Below are 18,635 nucleotides of genomic sequence, written 5' to 3'. Positions count from 1 at the left end.
AAACATAATTCAATAAAATTATTTTAGAAAAAATCGTCCGTCTGGAAAGTATACATAAAAGAGTTAGGGACATGCAGCTTTTTGAGGGATGTAAGACATCATTTCATACACTGTTACAAGGCCTAGGGTTTAAATGGTGTAAAGATAACCCTCGGAGAGGTTTAATGGAACTTTCAGACATTGCCTTAAAAAGAATTGAATTTTTAAAGGCATAAAGACAGACCAAGGAAGTTAAACTATTTGAATTTGTGTATCTTGATGAAACTTTAATATTTCAAAATTGTTCATTGTGGCACTCTTGACAAGACAGTAACAAAAAAAGTGTAAAGACATAAAAATTGATGGAAAAGGTAAAAGTTACAATAGCATTCGATTAGGCTTTGCTGGCCTTTATATTTATTTTAATTGCAGATATGGTGCTGGTCGAGAAGGTTATTCCATTAAAAACTGTTTGGATATGTGGAAGGAAGTATTGTCAACCATAACACCTTCAGTTTGGATGAACTCGATAAGCCATACACAGGATGTAGACAAATTAGAAATTAACAGTTTAGTGACTGAATTGGCCAGTGAGTCAGAAAGTGAATGTGACTGAAGGAAATTTTCAGGATATGTGATAATGCTGTCTAATGCTGGAAACTCCTGAGACAAAGTGATGAGACTGAAAACAACTAAAGGTATGCACACAATTAATTGAATATAATTATAGAAAATGGTATTGTAGGGCGTGAACGATTTGTGTGCACAGATATGATTGCAATTGTTCAAAATTAAACATGAGCATTAGGTTAGAACTTATGAGGAAAGAATGAATACTAACTGTTTTGCAGATATGGTAAATGCACTAGACAATTCAGTGATTAATTTTATGAAGAATGCTGTACACAGATAGTAGCAGAAGAAATAAAATATACAGTTATACCGAGATGACTTGACAAGTAAACACACCAACGAAGGAAACAAGAACTAAACGCAAAAAAGTAAATATGCTCTAAAATAAAAGTTAAATACATTACTTTGATATATAATCTTAACTAGGTGGATTAGTCCTCCAGTGGGATACCAGTACATAAAAAACGGACCTAGAAACTTTACCTTATGGGTGGTGTGGAAAATAGTTAAATGTAAATAAAATAACCTGTGTTCTTAGTTGTAGTTTTAAGTTCTTCGATAATATATGTTTTTGATGTATTATAATGCTAAAATAAATTATATTTCATAATAATAATTTTGTTTAATTCTTTATTTATTCAAGTCAGCGTCAGTGTGTATGTCGCTGATTCTAATGATACAAATAAATCGGCTTCAAAGAGAGTTAAACTAAGGAGCTGTGGAAAAGGTTCTCCATTATCGGCAGGAGAAAAGAATTTGTCAAAAGTCTAGGTCCAAAGAGCCAGAAAAATAAAATCATTATACAGCTATTATCTTGGCTTCATAATTGGATATTGATAAAAACATGACTTGATTAGTAACCAACTCATATTTAGAAACCATAGACGAGGAAAATATGACCGAAAATACCCACATTTTTCCCGTAATCTCCACGGAACGCCCGCTCGGAACGCTTCATCGGCTCTCTCCGCGGACGTTAAGAGAACCTGCTACTTTTAATTAAATTTCCCGGTTGAGGAATGCAGGTAATAGAGCGGGACCCCGACGACGATTTCAGATTTGTCTAATTTACTTAAGACGTTTTTGACGGTTTCGTCGGCACCGCTAATAAATTAACTGAAATCCGGCCGACATTAAAATCTTGGCCGAGGATCAGAAAGTTGAAACGTCGACAACGTCTCGGCTTTAAGTTTAATAAAACCTGTCGTGCGTCAGTTCACTTTGGCCACCACCTGTCGCGTCATTTTTGTTAATGTTTGGATAAAAACTTACAAAACAAACGAAATATTAAGATGGGGATACTAAAATAATTTTACGTTCAGCAAATTATGGAGCCACAATAAATAATTCAAGCTTTAAATCGAACCATAAGGTTTCTGCTAACATGAATTTTACACTACAGCTTGGCATCCATTGTAGTGCCCAAGTACAACGTGGGGCAAAAGTCCTGCTACCATTTTGATAGCCTATAACTTTCTCCAGAGAAAAAATAAGTAAGTTTGGTTTTCACAATAAGTCTATATGGTCTTTATGTATTTTTTTCGCTATGACTGAAAAATTATATCGGCTAAATGGTGACCGTGACCTCTATGTAAATTTCGGCTCTTTTTAAGCCATTTTTCATGACATCCTGCACAATCCGAGGCTGAATTTCTTCAATTTCGTGACGAATATTGTCTTTAAGATGTTGAATCATTTGGGTGCTATCAATATAAATATTTCATATAAACTTTTGATTTTAAAAAATCCATAAGAAAACGTCTGGTGGTGCTAAATCCGGAGATCTTGCTGGCCATGCTCCGACGTCACTTCGCGAAATTAGTCTTCGTGGAAAAACGTCATTCAATTGAATTGTTGAATGAGCTGTATGTGCTGTGGCCCCATCTTGCTGAAACCACATATCCCCTAGTCTTCGCTGTTTCATTTCAGGTGCAAAAAAAATTCGAGTCGTGTCTTGGTACCATTGAGCAATAACAGTAACTGCAACCTTGGTCATTTAAAAAAAAGGAACCAATGATGTTTCCAAAATAAATACTACACCATAGAGTTGTTTCTAGTGGATGCAATAATGTTTCATGAATTAATTAAGGATTATGTGTTCTTGTATGTATAGTTTAAAGTACAAAAGCTTGTAAGTGAAATTTTTGTATCAAATTCTATAAATGTCCCTTTAAGTAATATTCCTATTGCTACGAAATATTTTTTAATACTTCGTAATTAAGTATATAGTGTTTTTACATGTATTTTCCAAATATTTACTTAAAATATTAAATATACTTAAAGAAAATGTATTTTTAAAATTTTATTTTAGTTTACTCTTATTCTTGCTACTATTATTATTATTATTATTTGAATTTCCCTCTACTCAAATTAACAGAGTCATGCACTCTGTTGTGAAAATAATGCTAAACTTGTTCACGGCTAATGCATGACAGATTCCCTTCTATATTCTCTATGCCCAGTGAATCTAAGGAAACCTGCGATGAATATTATTATTCATAAAATAACAATGGATGACATAAAGAGAAAAAACATGTTCCAGCTAACTTCTGACATTCTTATGATACTGACAACCTTTCCTGATATAAGGAAGAATGTCCCAAAGCTGCCGCAATAAAAATAAATATTCTAAAATATCAAAAATATATAGGCCGGCTTGGCGGCATAGTGGTAAAGGCGATGGGACGGTCTTCCTACTGTTGCGATAGCCGCGGCTTCGAATCCTGCCTGGGCATGGTCGTAGATTTATATTTGTGATTGTTTAAAATTTGTAAATGTTCTAGGCAAGAGTGTAAAATCCGACAAGGAAAATGATCCCAGTCACGCCAGTAACCAGGCTGGGTAAGACCGGATGTCTTCTGGGATGATTTCTAAAGTTGGTCACTCGCCAGTCGATAAGCTTAATGCTGAGGACCGTGGTTCGGAGCCCACGTTAAACTTTAGGCCCAGTCCAGATAAATCCATAGTTGGTAAAAGGAGACTATATATATATATATATATATATATATATATATATATATATATATATATATATATATATATATATATTAAAGTCTCCTTATAAATATTTATATATATAAATATATAATTAAAGCTTAATTAGGGGGACTGCATCATGAAAAGGGAAAGAAAATATTCTTATATATTGCTTCAAGTGCACACAAACACAATAAAAAACGTAAAATTACGTAGTCATAACTATAACAAGGCTATAGACACTAAAAATATAAATGCCGATCCAAAAATATCACGAATTACCGCCGATAATTCTTCTTGTGAAACCAATCCCTCGCCAACCCCAAAATTAAGATTAAACTACGTCCCAACTTCGAACAAACAAAAGAAAAGCTCGGGAAAACCATCAATAATCCTTTACAAATTCATAATCCATTTATCAGCGACACCGCCACTTTAACAGAAGGGAAATTTTTTATTTAATTCCGTTACCTTTTCCTGCCAATAAATGCCAATTATATGGTAAAACAATTTTTCCTCTGACATTGATTCCGTATAGAAACAGGGGGACGAATGATAAATGAGTGATCATCTCGCGTTTAATATGCCCCCCGGCATGGAGGCGATTTGTTTTAATATACGGCGTGTCGACAGTGTTTTTCTTCTGGCGCCTATTATCTCCCAAATCCGTTTAGTACCGCGAAAGAAAATATTTAATCGTTGCCTTTTTTTTGATTTTTAAAACATAATAGAATCCAGAATATGTATTGATAAATTGGTCGGATGATCATTTAATTAAAACTAATTTTGCTCATTCATTCTTTTTTTTTTTTACTAAGATTTTTCAAAAATTACTTATTACCTCATTTGCTTCTTCCCATGTCTTTAGTTTCTATCGTGTGTCTATGATTTTGATACTGTTGATCAATCTATCTTTAGAAGGGGAATTAAGTTTGCATGTATTTTGAATGAAATAAAAAATAAACAGATGAAGAAAGAGTGAAAAAACAAAAAAATCTAACAAAGGAAAACAATGAGCTAGTGTAGACAGTAGAATTATGATAGAAAACTTAAAATTATAATCTACTAGACGATGTAAATACTTGCAATGAAAAACAAAAGTTAAAAATACAACTAAAAAATGTTAATGTATAGTTTAAAAATTAAGTAAAGTTAATACAGTAGTAATATAACAGGTGGGGCAAAAGGCCTGCAACCATTTTGATAGCGCGCCATCTTAGTTATGTGACGTTTAACTCAGTTTTGCTGTTAACCATTGTGTTGTGTAGACCTCCAAATTTTATTATGGATAAATATACGCCATCAGAGCAAGCAGAAATGGTGACAATATTTATTGCAAATAATTGCCTGACAAAACCACAATATGTCGTTTACATGCGAATTTTCGACAGCACAGTATGACAACAGACAGGCCTCTTTCTGTAAGACAACGGATGTCTCATAATGCTGAAAATGTGGCTCTGGTGCGCAATAGTGTTGTAGAGTCTCCAGAAACATCAATTCGGAGACGTAGTTCCCAGTTACACATTTCTGCACGTAGACTAAGGCTAATTCTGAAAACTGATTTGAAAATGTTCTAGTACAAAATTCAATTAGTTCAAAAATTGTCACTGAGTGATACTGATCGTGATTATCGCTACGACAGTCTGGCGAAATTGAAAATTTTTTGAAGCTCATTTTCTTCGCAGTGGCCACGTCAATAAATAAAACAGTCGGTTTAAGGGAACACAGGATTCTCAATTAATCCATGAAATATCATTGCATCCACTATATACTGTATGGTGTGGATCTTATGGGATATTTTAAAATCAAAAGTTTATGTGAATAAGCCTCAAACGATTCAACATCTTAAAGACCAAATTCGTAACGAAATTGAAGAAATACAGCCTCGGATGTTGCAGAATGTCATGAAAAATGCCTAAAAAAAGAACCCAAAGTTGTATAGCGAATCGCGGTCACCATTTAGTCATTTAGACAATTTTCCAATCATAACGAAAAAAAAATTTTAAAACCAAATAAACTTTTTTTGAAAGGCAAACTTACTGATCTTTTCTTTGAGCAAAGTTATAGGCAATCAAAATACTAGAGGGACTCTTGCCCCAAGTAGTACTAATGGTATATATGAAGCCTATCTATTTTATTACCTGTATACTAAACATGAAATAAGGACATCTTCTACCATTTTCAATAGTTTATATTGATAAAATTTGAAAAACATATTTATTTATGCAAAACTGTGCAATTTTATATCATTACGTAATAGCCAAATTCACTAAAGCTTGTTTATTGTATGCAACAAAAACAAAACAATATTCAATAGAATACTACAACATAAACTTAAGAAATATATTTCGCCTTAACTCAAAAAACATCGCAGGAAAATTATTACTGGAGTAATAGAAATTAATCGATTTCATCAGAGAGTGAAGGCAAACATAACACAATTTCACCTATTGTTATTGATACACTCTATTATATTAGTTTATGTTCCTAACTAGTTCGAAACGTTTTAATCAATAAGTTTAATAGCAGTGCGCTGTGTGCTGAAAATCTCTACAATATCAATTATTAACTTGAATTAAGACGTAAATTAGAACTGGAATTATAATTATTTAAAGCTCATGGTAACTGCATTTTGTCAAAAGTATGAACAAGACCAGTGAGAAAAGGCTAAAAACTCAAGCCATAATGTTCCTAATTTCACTTGTATACTGTAACTAATTTACTGGGTAAAAATGCTAAAAAAGACTTATTCCAGAATATCATTAACACAATTTCTTACAATTCAAATATGAAGTTACATGACACCAACTAGTAATGCTGCCAAGACAGTGTTCTTCGATTAATTGCCAATGATTATCGCTACGTAACCAACGAAGAACTGCATGATGACCTCGGCATCATAAGGATTTACGAAGTTATCCAAGATTTCACACTAGAACATCAAATAAGTTTAGTGACATAGCAACGTGAAAGCAATACAAAGTCACTGGATAAGCCGCAGGGGATCTGAACTCAAACCACATGAACTTTACCTTAGTGCTTACTCTTAGCTTTTGCTTAAGTAACTTAATTTTATATTAATTTGGGAAATACTAATCTATGTATTGATGCAAGTACAACAGAACAATAAGGATTTATTAATTTTAAAGATTGTACTAAGCATATATAATGTAAAATGTAATTTAAAAAGTTCTTACATAATTCTTTAGAATTATTATTTAATAAAAAATTTAATGACCTAATATACATATATTTTATCAATTATTAATATTAAAATGCTTATCTTATGTGCCACATAAAAACTCAGATATAATTCCAATTATAGCAACATATAGTTTAAAGTTAGAATAGTGAAATGATTTTTCCAATAGATATTTTCATCCCCGAAAATTAATTCACAATCCTCGTAATATCTTCCTCTAGTAACCAACGTTAAACGCACCACAGAAGGCAAGATTTATCAATTATTAGCACCGAGGTACCCGCCACTGTAGTCCCCGGAAATCTCAAACATAATTCAAATTATAGCAACCTATAGTTTAGAATTAAAAGAGCTAAATTAATTTTCCAGTGAAGATTTTCATTCTCGAAAACTAATTCACATTCTTCATAATATCTTTCTCTAACAACCAACGTTAAGCCCACAACAGAAGTCAACATTTATCAATTATTCTCACCAAATTACCCGCCACTGTAGTCCCCGGAAATCTCAAACATAATTCAAATTATAGCAACCTATAGTTTAGAATTAAAAGAGCCAAATTATTTTTCCAATGAAGATTTTCATCCTCGAAAACTAATTCACAATCTTCATAATATCTTTCTCTAACAACCAACGTTAAGCCCACAACAGAAGTCAACATTTATCAATTATTCTCACCAAATTACCCGCCACTGTAGTCCCCGGAAATCTCAAACATAATTCAAATTATAGCAACCTATAGTTTAGAATTAAAAGAGCCAAATTATTTTTCCAATGAAGATTTTCATCCTCGAAAACTAATTCACAATCTTCTAATATATTTCTCTAACAACCAACGTTAAGCCCACAACAGAAGTCGACATTTATCAATTATTCTCACCAAATTAGCCGCCACTGTAGTCCATGGAAATCCCAAACATGATTCAAATTATAGCAACCTATAGTTTAGAATTAAAAGAGCCAAATTATTTTTCCAATGAAGATTTTCATCCTCGAACACTAATTCACAATCTTCTAATATATTTCTCTAACAACCAACGTTAAGCCCACAACAGAAGTCGACATTTATCAATTATTCTCACCAAATTAGCCGCCACTGTAGTCCATGGAAATCCCAAACATAATTCAAATTATAGCAACCTATAGTTTAGAATTAAAAGAGCCAAATTATTTTTCCAATGAAGATTTTCATCCTCGAAAACTAATTCACAATCTTCATAATATCTTTTTCTAACAACCAACGTTAAGCCCACAACAGAAGTCAACATTTATCAATTATTCTCACCAAATTACCCGCCACTGTAGTCCCCGGAAATCTCAAACATAATTCAAATTATAGCAACCTATAGTTTAGAATTAAAAGAGCCAAATTATTTTTCCAATGAAGATTTTCATCCTCGAAAACTAATTCACAATCTTCTAATATATTTCTCTAACAACCAACGTTAAGCCCACAACAGAAGTCGACATTTATCAATTATTCTCACCAAATTAGCCGCCACTGTAGTCCATGGAAATCCCAAACATGATTCAAATTATAGCAACATACGGCTTAAATTAAGAATAGCGAAATGATTTTTCCAATGAAGATTTTCATCCTGGAAAACTAATTCACAATCTTCATAATATCTTTCTCTAACAACCAACGTTAAGCTCACAACAGAAGTCAACATTTATCAATTATTCTCACCAAATTAGCCGCCACTGTAGTCCATGGAAATCCCAAACATGATTCAAATTATAGCAACATACGGCTTAAATTAAGAATAGCGAAATGATTTTTCCAATGAAGATTCTCATCCTGGAAAACTAATTCACAATCTTCATAATATCTTTCTCTAACAACCAACGTTAAGCCCACAACAGAAGTCAACATTTATCAATTATTCTCACCAAATTAGCCGCCACTGTAGTCCATGGAAATCCCAAACATGATTCAAATTATAGCAACATACAGTTTAAATTAAGAATAGCGAAATGATTTTTCCAATGATGATTTTCATAATATCTTTCTCTAACAACCAACCTTAAAACCACAATAAAGGTCAACATTATAATTTATTAATTATTAGCACCGAGGTACCCGCCACTGGACTCCACGGAAATCCCAAACATAATTCAAATTATAGCAACATTTAGTTTCAAGTTACAAGAGCGAAGTAATACCCGTCCTATGAAAACAAACTGCCCAACTATTTCTGAGTATTAAATGCCCATACAGACTGCCGGCCCCAACTTCGTACCACCATTTGAAATTCAAATTTATTTCTGGCCGTAATTACGGCTCCAAGAACGAGGTTGCTCTCGAAAGATAAAATTTTAATTAAAAAACGATGTTTTAGTTTGTTCGATGGGAAATATTTTATGTTTCAACATCGCAAACTTTGAATAATTTATTAGTCGGTTGTTATGAATCGTATTAAATTTCATAATTTTATCTCTACACAGGTTTTAATACAATTTTGATAAGATGTATCGTGTTATCTTAATTTCCCTTCGACTATGTCTTTCACTCTCCCTCTATCTCTCTAAAATAGATGTCTTTTCCTAATAATAATTCCAGTATTGATGACAGAGTTTACGATGCTAACCAAGCTGACAAAGAAAAACATTAAATATACCTAATTAATTCATTAATTTATTTACTCATGTTTCTTCGAAAGCGGAGGTTCTATGTTCGGTTGTATTGTTTTTTGTCGATGTTCAAAATTCTCTTTTTACTCGAAACTGCACTTCCGAGGTGGTCCCATTCGAACCAAATTAAGATCTGTTGGGGGAAGGGGGGGACTTTGAAGTAGTCAGTTGGTGGTAGTTAAAATAACATTGTAAATAGATAAATAGGTTTAGGTAGGTATTAAGCTGAATTGTGTGTATATAGTAGAATATAAAATACATGTAGTAGAGAGGTTAAATAAGGCTTTTGATTATTTTTGTTTAGTTATTACAACGATTATAATGTACATGTTTTATTTTAAAATGAATTTCTTGTGTTAAAAATCTAAGTTTGATTATTCTTTAATGTTTAGTGAGTTCCTTATTTATTTTTGGAGCCGGTTCAATGCCGGTTTTTTGTTAAAAATATGTTTAGGTTTATTACATGGTACAAATCATGTTGAAATATTACATATTTTCTGATCATTTTTCGCATTAAAAAGGGACTTATGGAGAAAAATTGATAGAATAATATTGATATTAATATTAAGCAAAATATATCCATCATTTTCTACAACTTTTCTGTTGAAAGAACAATGTTGGTTTGGTGGTTGCTAATAATTCTAGAATTTTATCCAATAAGCATTAAAATTCAAGGTCTACGAAGTTTTTTGGTCGTTTTTGGACACTGATATCAAAATCACCACTTTTAAATCATCGACACCGAAACTAACAATTGGGATATCATGAATCAGCATCACCATCAGATTCTAAAAGTGCCCTGTGGGCTTGGGCAGCAGATTTCGTTAAATCAAACAACAAAAGTAATGAATATACTGAATAACTCAATAATACGACATGGAAAACTGTTAATTTCTGCAGAGAAGTGTTAAAACCGTCGAATTTAACACTCGTTTATATTCATACTTCCCATTTTCACCAGTAAATAGCATCTAATAAAAGAAAACAAAAGTATTTTTATAGCAATCAACGCTAGCACATGAATAATAATGAACAGCTGCAGAGCATCGCTAAATTGCTCGCTATTATAGTCGTTTGAAAATCGTTACATATACGCCCGTTATCTAAACAGCTTCCCATTCGATCCAATAATATCCTATAAAATATTTTCCGTATAAAACTTTGTTCGGACATCTTGTCCATTCAATACCGCGTCCCAGCGATTGAGCGTTATGTTTGTACAAACGCTTTTACTGGATTCCTTCATAATGGTTCATTACATTTTGTAGCTCAGTTTATATGTCAGGATATGTCATTTCTGCAACGTAATAAAAAATATCTAGTTATCCATGCAAAGCAAATAGTTATTTATGAAACAATTCATAATAAGCCGCGGGTTCTTATCCTGCTAGGGCATGGTCGTAAATTTATGTTTGTGATTGTGTGAACATTTGTGATTATCCTTAGGCAAGAGTGCAAAATCCGACAAAGAAAATGACACCAGTCACGCCAGTAACCAGGCGGGGTAAGACCGGATGTCTTCTGAGATGATTTCTAAGTTGGTCACTCGCCAGTCGGTAGGCTTTATGCCGAGTACCGTGGTTCGGCGCCCAAGTTAAACTGTAGGTCCAGTCCAGATAAACTCACGTTGGTAAAAAGGAGACTTTAAAATATAAAAAAATTAAAATAACTCATAAATAATTATATTCCAACTATATACATTTATCACTTTTACGACACCAAAGGAAAAAACTATGCTCAACTATATTCTAAGATGTAGCACAAGCCTAGAATAAGGTTTGGCATGAAGGTGTCGTTCATAAACTACAGAAAATACTACCAAATCAACACACCGAACTATTAAAACCATACATTACAACCAGAATGTTTAGTATCAAACAAGAAGAAGCTTACTCTACAATAAAAAAGGCTAAAGCAGATGTACCACAAGAAAGTGTACCGGGACCAACGCTTTATCTAATCTACACTTGTGATATACCACAAATAGAGAATTGCAAGGGGGCATGAGGAAAGACTCCATTCTCATGAGAATATTGAAATATTGCAGCTTTTGTATATCACCAGAACAAGACACAGACTCAAAGAAATCAAACGATCTGATCTTGTCGAGGTGCATATAATAAAAAATATAGCAGTGATGACCAGAGACTGAGGTAGGGCCGATGAGTCCTTTTAGTTATATATATAGATTTAAGTTATCATAAAGGCAAATTGTAGGTTAGACGGCAACGACTAGTAACAATATAATAATTAAATAATTAAAAAAACTTTTACGATGTACATAGAAAAATATTTATGAAAATTAAGCAAATAAGACTTCAAATGGTTTAAAGAGGAACATATTAGATATAGAAAGAGTTCGATTGTTATTATTATTAATTTTCGTTCTGCTTTCGACTGTATACACTGGCGCTCACCTTGGACAGCTCTGGATGCTGAAAATGTTCCCCTAAAAATCACTAGACCCCTTCAGACATTTTACGAAGGTTCCTTTACCTATCTGTGAGTGCAAAACGGTGGCCACCAAAGATATGTCCTCAAACCACCGCATTTTAACATAGCGAAAAATACTCAAAAAGAAAGATGGTGTTCAATATGATGCTACAAACTTCTTAGTGAATTTGATGTTCGGTGATGAATATTTTTTTAAATATTTTTTTAAAGCTTTTATAATTTCTGTTTTTATATTATTAGCTCAGTAAATGACTTTTGAATAGCCACACAATAAGATGTAACACTATGTGAATAACCCCCCCTATTTAGTTATCTATTAACATTGATGTTAACATCAGATCACAAAATATACTCGAACTTGAAAACGTAAGATAGAAATTGCTTGAAAGCTTAAAAGATATATGCGCTCGAGTATATTTAATGACCAAAAGACTTAGTAAATTATTATTAATAATAATTAATGATACATATATAATCAGCTGTATGTTTTAAAATGTTTAAACTCACTGGAATAATATTACATTTATTATTACCTTGCTCGTTTTGCTTAACAACAACATTGACAAGACAAAGACAACAAAACAAAAGCGGACACACAGAAAAGCAGATGATTTCTCGGCGGTTGTTTGGTGGAAAGGTGAGGATAACCAGCCGAGACAATAGCCACAAAACAAAATCGTGAAAGTACACACAGAACATATATAGACCGACCGTAGCACTCGTCGAACACTGATAATTCTCTGTGATTTCGAATCGGCATCGGGCCTTATCAGCGACATTTGATTTATTGAATGGTACACTTTATGTTTTCGTTTAATTCGGTGATAACGGATACCGGTTAATTCGTCCGATTTTAAATATTTTTTTAGTGTTTGGGTGAATGGAGGTAAAACGAAATGGAACAGTGGTATCTACATTATGTGACGTTATTTATCGGCATTATAAAAAAATGTAGAAAATACAAAATAGATAAAACGGATGGCAGCGGTGTTACCTGGTGACGAGGCTTGGGCAATCGATGGTGGCACGTCTAAACCAAACGATGGTCGGTTACTGAATGATCGGAAATACCCTTCAATAACATCCCAGATAAACGTCTCGGGGTTGCCACCTATTTGTTATCGTGTTATAGTTGTTGCTGCTGACACCCCGCGCGTGTTCAACATCTGGGATTATATTTCTGGGTACTTTGTTGACCGTTATTCCACGATGTCAAATTCGACATGCCTCAAGGTCGCTATAATTTGAAAGCATGATAAACATGCACTTGAAAGGTTTTAATGTTAAATATCTATAATAACAATACTAGAAAAACAACAACAGTAATTCAAACAACAATAAAACATTAAAAATGAAGTTAAATGGGTAACAGACAGAGGATCTTTGTTTCAAGAAGAACAATGAGATACCAAATTCCAGAAAAAAACAGTGTTTATTATGCAACAAATTAACACCAACAGTTTTAGAAATCAAGTACGACTATTTAAGAAACTGAACTGGAATCAGATATTGCCAACGTCACTAAACTAGACTGCATAATCCCTTGAGACCATTTTATATCTATATGACAAATTGTTTTGAATTATTGATTCAAATAAAGCTATTTTCAACTTATAGTATATTTCTTATGAAAATTTAGATCGGTTTAAACCTTTCATTCTCCCTTTCTGCCTTCCATTGCCATGTCTGTTTTTGACGCTAAATTCTTCCTCGATAACTTCGTTCTAAAAACTATATCATCGATGAGTGAAACAATAAGTTCCCTACAAACTACCCTTACTTGGCCCAAAACTACATTAGAACAAAGCAAGGATGTGATGCTGATAGAAAATTGTTAATATTTGAATGCTATGTTGTTAAAAGCTATCTAATTATGTTACATAACCTTGTAAATCCCACAATTTTACTGGTGAACTCTTCTGTAGCTGAACGCAAATTAGACCAATTGACTTTCGGTTTTCTCAATTTAATGCCGATATTAAAATATTTCTTTCCCAAAATGAATTTAAACGTAATTTAAAGACAAAATATTATTCAATACAGCAATTAAATGCTCAATAGTTAATATGGAAAGGTTTTTTAGCTTAGGTTATTATCGGAAACTAGTAAATAACAACCGATACATTCGAAAAAACATTATCATTTCAATTTAACATGAAAAACTAGCCATCAAATTATTCGTTATTATGCTTATCTGGCTGTTATTCTGTGCAATATCAAAACAAAACGGTTTCTAATGATGAAATACTAACAACAATCAAAATTAAAATAGCGTTCATCAGGTTGAAAGAAAGAAAATATATTATCTCTATAATATACATGTACTGACGTCACTATAGTTGATATATTAAGAAAAATATTTCAAATTCACACCAATTATTTAAAATATTTATTGACTTATAATCCCATCATCTTTATAATCTGCAAGTATACTATATTTCGGTAGATAAACATAAACTTAAACAGAAATCCAGATTTCTATTAACCTACAATTATTCTAAAAGACATGAGACCAAAAATTTTTAAAATGGCAAAAAATTCCAAACTTTCTTGACTATGCACATAGAAATTGAACCAACAATTTTTACCTCAGGGGTCAAGATAAAATGCCCAAAATATATGCATTTCGAGGCGAAATAAAAGAAAATATATGTTAATTAGCTTTAGAATGTATAATTTTTGAGATATGGGGCATACACAGAAATCCCCTAATTTTTTGAAAGTATATATTTCGTTGTGTATCTTAAAACTATAAAATCGTATAAAAATAATTATACTACCATCCGATTCAGCGTAAAGTTCTTTATAATCCCAGTTATTCTTGTCAACCTGTGACTATTTGAAAAGAACTGAGAGTAAAAACCTTGAAAATGGCAAAAAATTGCTAATTTTCATGACTATATACATGGAAAAATTGCCAGAATTTTTCCGCTCTTCGAATGAGATAAGAATCTCAAAATATATGTATTTTGCGGTGAAATAAACAAAAATGCATGATAAATTGCTTCAGAATTTATAATTTTGATAGTTAGTTGATATAACGTACTTTTTGGAATATACACATTTTGTTATATATCTTAAAATCTGAAGGTTGCATAAAAATAGTTGCATCACCATTCGATTCAGCGTAAAATTCTTTATAACACCTGCAATTTTTATAAACCTGCGACTATTTGAAAAGAACTGAGTGTAAAAACTTTGAAAATGGAAAAAATCGCTAATTTTCATGACTATATACATGGAAAAATTGCCAAAATTTTTCACCTCTTGGATTGAGATAAGAATCTGAAAATATATGTAGTTTGCGGTGAAATAAACAAAAATGCGTGATAAATTGCTTCAGAATTTATAATTTTTGAGATATGTCACATAAGCCGATATATCGTACTTCTTGGAATGTACACATTTTGTTATATATCTTAAAATCTGAAGGCTGTATAAAAATAGTTACACCACCATTCGATTTAGCGTAAAATTCTTTATAACACCTGCAATTTTTATAAACCTGCGACTATTTGAAAAGAACTGAGAGTAAAAACCTTGAAAATGGCAAAAAATCGCTAACTTTCATGACTATATACATGGAAAAATTGCCAAAATTTTTCACCTATTGGATTAAGATAAGAATCTCAAATTCTAAAATGTATTTTGCGGTGAAACAAACAAAAATGCGTGATAAATTACTTCAGAATTTATAATTTTTGAGATATGTCACATAAGCCGATATAACGTACTCTTTGGAATATACACATTTTGTTATACATCTTAAAATCTGAAGATTGCATAAAAATAGTTACACCACCATTCGATTCAGCATAAAATTGTTTATAACAGCTGCAATTTTTATAAACCTGCGACTATTTGAAAATAACTGAGAGTAAAAACCTTGAAAATGGCAAAAAATCGCTAATTTTCATGACTATATACATGGAAAAATTGCCAAAATTTTTCACCTCTTGGATTGAGATAAGAATCTCAAAATATATGTATTTTGCGGTGAAATAAACAAAAATGCGTGATAAATTGCTTCAGAATTTATAATTTTGATAGTTAGTTGATATAACGTACTTTTTGGAATATACACATTTTGTTATATATCTTAAAATCTGAAGGTTGCATAAAAATAATTATACCAACATTCAATTCAGCGTAAAATTCTTTATACTTCCAGTAATTTGTATTAACCTCCAATTATTTGAAAGGAAATCAAAGTAAAAACTATAAAAAAATTTGGGTGAAATAAACGAAAATCCATATAAAATTGCTCTAAAATTTATAATTTTTTAAATACTCTTTCCAATTTTCATTAACTTTTAATTCATTTCATCATTAATTATTTCATTCATTAATTTTTTGTATTAATTTACATAGAATAAATCATGGAAAATATACCAAAGTTTACAAAATATTTCCATCTGGAACAACAACTGAACTCTTAAGATATCAATCTAACCACATGAAACTTTAAATCGGTTTTTCCGTTTCATTTGAACAAACTAATTAAACAACTTAATAGGTGGAAGTAACTGAACTTATGAGCTCATGTCGAACACAGTTTACTTAATAAACGAGTATAATCAAGCAGTATATCGCAACCAACTAGGAATATTGATATTGCAAAAAATTAAATACGATTTTTTGGATTATACAGTAGGTGGCCAAACTATTAGTAGGGATAGTACTTGTATTTACGTAATTTATAAATTGTTGTATTTTTTTGAAAACATGATGTTGTTTTAAACGGTTATTTTATCTTAAATATGTATTGGTATCATTATTATTGTTTTTGTGAAGTGGAAACAGAGTATACGTGCGTCATTTGTCAATTGTGTGACGTTTGTTCTCATTCAATCATGGTCCGTTAAAACGCACCCTTTGCAATATTGTTGTATTGTCTAAATATTATAATTTTATTATTTTAACCGAACAAGAACGTTGTTGTGTCTAGAATATTTAAGAGTTAAGTACTTATTTAAATACTTTTACTATGTTTTGTCTACGAATTTATATTTTATTTAGGTTCGACGCGATTAACTCAAGCTTTCAAGTTTCAGCCTGGGTAATACTTTAAACACATTTCTAAGAACATGTAGACCGATACAAAAAAGGTTACTGTACTCCACGCATTCCCAGAGAGGAGAGATATCAGCTATTGCTGGAGTTTCAAAGTATGTCGTCCATTGAATTAAAATTATAATTGATAAATAAAAATCGTATTTGCAAATATGGCAGAAAAAGAGCGATCACACCTCGCACCGGTCGAGAAATCAGAAATAGGTGCTTCAAAAATCGCAAATAGTGTCGCTCATTTGACTAGGATAATCAACGGCCAGGGTGTAAAGGTATCGAAAAGGACACTGGAGTTGGTTGGTTGAAGAGAATCTAATAGGACGGCGGCCTTCCAAAAAAACCCACGACTAACCGACACCATGAATATAAAAATAACTCCAATGCTCTAGACAACGAAACATAACTGTTGCAGACTGTAGTCGAGTAAGCATAACTTTTTTGAACAGTACAATTGGTCAGTAATGATTTTCTAAGATTAATGAACTTGCAGGTGTGATTTTCCGATAAATCAACCTCCAAATTTTGATTGGCAAAAGTTCTTTTCTAAGACGACGCCCTGGTGAACAATTCCACCCCGATTACCTTCTAGGACGGAAAGGGGGCTAAACACCCGGCTAGCGTCATGGTGTGATGTGTTTTCTCAGCCAAAGGCATGGGACGCCTATACGTAGAAAGGACAACGAAACAAGACAAATGGTTCCCTGACGATGAGAACTACATTTTTATGCATGATTTGGCATCGTGTCACACAACCGGAAGAATATTTTCCGAAGAAAATTACTATTTCGCCTTGGCCAGGAAATTTACCAGACACGAATGCCATAGAAAACATGTGGGAAGTCACCAAATAGGCTGTGTCAAAAGAAGTAATTACCACAAAGCAAAAGTTAATTGAAACTCTCATCAGAGAGTGGCATTACAATTCCAAACTACAGGAAGATGCGAAAACATATATTGAGAGCATGTCACGACTCATAGAAGCTCTTATTGCAGCAAAGGGTGGCATTACCAAATATTAAAACTACTAAAACGAAGACTATAAAACTGTTTTGTATATTTTTTGGTACTTTTTATGATCCTAATAGATTACAGATACAAATAGAAAATATATAAGGGACTCCCAACTAATCATTTGTTACATAAATCCAATTAAACTATAAAATTAAGTAATCAGAATAGTATCCCTAACAATTTGGCCATTCACCGTATACACTGAAATTCATTCATGAAAAATAACATCAGGTTTACAACAGATTACAGAACTGCAATGATGGCTTCTAAATCTAACCGTATGAACCTTTAAATCCGTTTTTCCGTTCCATTTTCACGAACTTAATATGTCGAACTAATGGAGCAACGTTGCTTACAAAGTCTAACGAAGTTTACTTAATAAACGAATATAATCAAGTGCTATATCGAAACCGACAGAGGGAATATTGTGGTCCGCGTCGTTTATCGCTTGCTTCTAATTCCTCGCCATATTACCCGCGTTGTTGGGATCCAAATGAAATCGTTTATAATGCCGGCTGGATCGAGAACCGTGCGATATCGTCGACGGCGGAGGGTTATAACGACCCAGGTCAGAAGACCGATAGCGATTATAGCATTTTTTCGAAGGGTCCCCATACGAACGAACGCTGAATATCATATGAAATAGTTCGATTGCTAACACGGGCACATAACA

At 32.5% G+C, this 18,635-nt stretch overlaps 1 long non-coding RNA gene across 1 annotated transcript in view; it reads right to left on the bottom strand.

Annotated features, from left to right (window-relative positions):
* The window catches only part of LOC143199324 (uncharacterized), a 95,523-nt gene extending 82,894 nt beyond the window's left edge, over window positions 1-12,629 (bottom strand). Inside the window, exon 1 of the long non-coding RNA XR_013006408.1 lies at window positions 12,415-12,629. This is a non-coding gene — a long non-coding RNA (uncharacterized LOC143199324). The remainder of the gene's footprint in view (window positions 1-12,414) is intronic.
* Between the last annotated feature and the right edge of the window lie 6,006 nt (window positions 12,630-18,635).

The sequence above is a fragment of the Rhynchophorus ferrugineus genome, unplaced genomic scaffold, assembly GCF_030347505.1.
Source record: "Rhynchophorus ferrugineus isolate W39M unplaced genomic scaffold, kcgeb_rfMv2 rfM7, whole genome shotgun sequence".
NCBI classification, from domain to species: Eukaryota; Metazoa; Arthropoda; class Insecta; order Coleoptera; family Curculionidae; genus Rhynchophorus; species Rhynchophorus ferrugineus.
Note: the sequence above shows the minus strand (reverse complement) of the source record. Positions and strands in the feature narration are given on the sequence as shown.